General features: G+C 41.4%; 1 non-coding gene across 1 annotated transcript; it reads left to right on the top strand.

The window, feature by feature from the left end:
• Positions 1–4236: 4236 nt before the first annotated feature.
• On the top strand, positions 4237–4343 carry LOC141645623 (small nucleolar RNA R71). The gene has a single exon (XR_012545101.1). It is a non-coding gene; the product is annotated as a small nucleolar RNA R71 (small nucleolar RNA).
• The last annotated feature ends 409 nt before the right edge of the window (positions 4344–4752 follow it).

Here is a 4752-nt window from a genome sequence, read left to right as displayed (position 1 = left end):
TAGATAGTTGGTCCGGTGGACACTTAGACGACAAATCTTCGCGGGTAAAGTGAACGATCTAGCTTCACTAGTTAGCCATCCATATTTAGTGTCAAGGGGGTTTTGGGCAACCCACTTGAACTTGTTGATCATAATAGGCATATCAATAAGATGGCCACCTTCCTTTGCCTTGTACTTGCTATCCTTATTGAAATTAGGATCAAAGTGCTTGGCTAGGACCGTGACTAGGCCGCCATTAACAATAACGGTTGTACCCTTCTTCCCACTATCAACATTGAGCCATCTATCAACCAATAGCCTCAAGGAATTGAAAGGCTTGGTATGGATTCTTCCGAAATTCAAAGCCGATTCAAGGAGAATAAAATCAAGTCTTGTGAAATGATTGGTGTCTTTCCTAGCAATTATGGTATTTCCCACAACTTTGTGCCATACTCTTATGCCCGGATGATGGACCAAAAGAGCACGACAAGCATGAAAATCATCAAATTTCTTCCCGGAGATTGCCTCCCAAAGAGGCTCGGGGTCATACTTTCCATAATGCTTAAGATATCTCGATTCATCGCTAAGACCCAAAATTTCACCTAATTCCTTAAAGGTAATGCGTCTACTAATGTTAGCTAGACGAAACTCAAGATTTTCCCTATCCTCAACTTTGGTGACTTTCAAAGAACTTAAAAATTCCAAGACAAGGGAGGGGTATGTCGATTCCTTTGTTTCAAACAATTTCTTCAAACCCATGGCATTGAAAAAGGCTTTTGTTTGTTCAAGAACACCCAATTTCTCCAAGGCATCTTTACATATGAATTTGGTGGATTGAATTGATTTCATAGCAAACTTGACAAATGTATTTCTATGGGTATCGGAAATAAAAGTTACCTCCGGATAATACAAGAGTTGATCGATTACCGGAGTAGAAGGTGATGCTCCCATAGAGGTTTGTTGTTGTTGTTGCACTTCCAAGTTTGGTGTTGATACCACCATTGCCAAAGCTTTCTTTGTTTGGAGAGCTTTTTGCCTTTGAGAGAGAGCCTTTGCCTTTGGTGCCTTTGTTGCTCCCTTTGTCCTTGCCATTTGATGAACTAACCAAGAAAAGAATCAAAAATCTTCAATTTGTAGGATGCCCAAATCGATTTGAAGGTGAAAGGCTTTGCCTTTATGAAATCAAAAATCGACTCAAAGGTTGAAGATTTTGTTCTTGGTTTTGATTTTTATTGAAGATGGAGTGATTGATTTGTTGTTTGAAGGATGGTTTGATTTGATTTTGGTGGATTTTGTTGAGGGTTTTTGTTTTTGTGATGGAGAGGATGAGGGTTTTGATGTTGTGGGTAGTGTTTATGAATGAATGAAGGAAGGAATGAAGGTGGGAGGGTATTTAAAGAAGTCGAAATTTTCGAAAAAGCAGGGGCAATCTGTGCGGATTAGGCCCAATCCGTGCGAATTCTGCAGCTTTAAAATTTTCAGAAGCTCGCCTAAAGACGGGCGGATTCTGGGGAATCCGCTCGGATTCTTCTGTGTTGGGACGGGCGGATTTGCTGCAGGACGGACGGATTTCAGTCCAGAGAAATTTCTTTGTTTTCTTCAGCTGTAAAGACGGGCGTCTTCTTTACAAGACGGACGGATTCTATGAGACGGGCGTCTTTCCAGAAATCCGCTCGGATTCTTTAACAGTCAAGAATTCTTCAATTTCAACTCAGGTCAGGACGGACGTCTTCTCAGCAGGACGCTCGGATTGTTGAAGACGGACGGATTCTCGTGAATCCGCTCGGATTCTTCCTCGTTGTACACGGATTGACTCCACCCGTGCACAAACGCATTCCCTTATCATCCTTTCTTTCTTTCTTTCAAATCTTGTGTTCTTCATTGTGGGGGCACTACTAAGGCATGAATAGCCTAGGCAATTGCCATCCCCACACTAAGGTAAAGCACTACACATCAATTAAAGTCGTTAGTCCCTCCCTCACTTCTCTCTTACATGACAATTATTTTGATCAAAGTAAATAAAAATCCAAAAATGACAAAAAATTCAATACAAGAATTGAAATGTAAGTTAGGGAGTTAGAAATATTTACAAGTGGTGGTTTAGGGAAGACTCCACCAAACTCTCATTCTTGATGAGATGTCAAGGGGGCATGTTCAAGGTGTTGTTGATGTTGCTCAACACCTTGAAAAAGTAATCAAAAGCTTGTTCATTATTATGGTAGAGGTCCTCAATAGACCGTGCCCCTTGTTGTTAATCATGATCGATGGCATGCCCAATGTAGGGATTAAAAATCCCTTCAAATTCGTCGTCCCAAAGACCACAAACTTCATTGAGTTGATCATTGAAAATCTCTTGCTTAGATGGAGACAACTCTCCCAATTTCTTCTCTTGGCCAATGAGGCCATCTTCTTCTTCCTTGGTTGATTTTGATGAGCCTTGCAAGCTCTCCTTGTCACAATTCACTTGCTCTTTGAATGGAGCATCTTCATCTTTCTTCTTCCATTGGAGTTCCGATTTCTTCCTTTCATCCTTCCGGCTATAATGATCAATCATGAAACATGGCTCATGCAAACGAGGAGCTCTCATGGTTTTGTCAAGATTAAAAGTTATGCTTTCATCTCCCACTTCTAGAGTGAGCTCTCCATGTTTCACATCAATCACCGCACCCGCGGTGTGTAGGAAAGGTCTTCCTAAGATGATTGGAATGTTGGAATCTTCCTCCATATCAACAATGACAAAGTCCACCGGGATGAAAAACTTCCCAATTCGCACGGGGACATCTTCCCATATCCCTAATGGTGTCTTCGTCGATCTATCAGCCATTTGAAGTGTGATATTGGTGCATTTAAGCTCTCCCATTCCCAACCTTTTACTCACCGAGTACGGCATGACACTCACACTAGCCCCTAGATCACATAAGGCTTTGTTGATCGTCGTGTCGCCAATGGTACACGGTATTGAGAAGCTTCCCGGATCCTTTAACTTTGGAGGTGAACTCCCTTGAAGTATTGCACTACTCACCTTAGTGAAGGCGATAGTCTCAAGTTTCCGGATCGACTTGTTCTTTGTGAGAATATCTTTCATGTACTTTGCATAGGCCGGAACGTGATTGATTAATTCCGTGAAAGGAATTGAGACTTCTAAATTCTTCACAATCTCCATGAACTTTCCAAGTTGATCATCAAATTTGGGCTTGGCTTGACGACTTGGAAAAGGAAGTCTAATCACAATGGGCTCCTTCTCTTTGGCCTTGTCTTCATTTTTCTTTGAACTTTCTTCTTTTGATGATTCCCCTTCTTTGGAGTTTTGCACAATTTCTTCCTTTTCACTAGCTTCCACAACTTCATCCTCAACTTGCTTCTTCGGTGCTTCATACCTTGTACCACTTCTCAAGTGGATGGCACTAACCGTTTCATGTCTAGGGGGATTACTTTGAGGTGGTAATTGCCCCTTTTGTCTTTGTGAGCTTGAAGATGCTAGTTGAGTCAATTGTGTTTCCAACATCTTGGTGTGAGCTAGAATGTTGTTGATGGTGGTGTCTTTTGCTTGGCTATCTTTTTGCATTTGAGTGAAAAATTCTTGTTGATTCTTTTGCATTTGGAGGACCGCTTTTTGGACATCAAAACCTTGGTCATTTTGGTGATTGTATGGATTTTGATTTTGGTAGCCTTGGTTTTGATTGTAAAAGGGTCTTTGATTTTGGTTTCTCATGGGTGGTGGAGTGTATGTTGTTTGAGGGTTTTGAACATTTTGGCCTTTGTATGAGAGATTTGGATGGAACTTGGTGTTTTCATTGTAAAATTTGAATAAGGGGTACCACTTTTGTAAGCTTGGAAAGCATTAACTTGTTCGGTTGTTCCCTACACTCACTTGAGTCATGACCCAAAGTTCCACAATTCTCACATATCCCACTTGGGATTGATGAGGATGCCGTCATGGCATTGACATGATGCTTTGATGATTTTGAGTTTTCCTCAAGTCGAGCCATAGCTTGTTCAAACTTCAAGTTGATTGTATCAATGTGAGCACTAAGTTGAGCACCCAATTGAGTAACGGAGTCCACTTCATACTTTCCTCCTCTAGTAGCCTTGCGAGGTCTACTATATTGTGAATTATGGACCGCCATTTCCTCAATCTTGTTCCATGTTTGATTGTCATCAACTTCGGTGAACATTCCATTTGATCCCATATTGAGAATGTTCCTTGAATCTTCATATAAACCATTCCAAAATTGTTGTACCAAAAACCATTCGCTAAGTCCATGGTGAGGACATGAGCGACAAATACCTTTGAACCGCTCCCAAGCTTCATACAAAGATTCTTCATCCCTTTGCTTAAAACCCGTAATTTGAGCTCTTAGCATGTTGGTCTTTTCCGGTGGGTAGAATTTTTTGTAGAAAGCTAGAGCTAACTTCTTCCAAGAATCTATTCCAAGGGTGGCCTTATCAAGGACCTTCAACCATTGCTTTGCGGTGCCGATTAAGGAAAAAGGAAATAAGACCCATCTAATTTGGTCTTGAGTCACGCCCGTTTGAGAGATAGCATCACAATAGTCGCAAAAGGTTTCCATATGAGAATGAGGGTCTTCACTTGGCATCCCCCCAAATTGGCTCCTCTCAACTAATTGGATGAAGGCGGACTTGGCAATAAAATTTCCGGTGAGATGTTGTGGTGTAGGAGTACCATTTGGTAGATTCTCCTCGGTGGGTATAGAGTGTGACGAGAATTTAGGCATTGTAGGTGGATTTTGTGTGGTATTGTTTAATGGGTTC

This window comes from Silene latifolia, chromosome 2, assembly GCF_048544455.1.
Source record: "Silene latifolia isolate original U9 population chromosome 2, ASM4854445v1, whole genome shotgun sequence".
Taxonomy (NCBI): domain Eukaryota; kingdom Viridiplantae; phylum Streptophyta; class Magnoliopsida; order Caryophyllales; family Caryophyllaceae; genus Silene; species Silene latifolia.
This window is presented reverse-complemented; position numbering and strand designations above follow the sequence as displayed.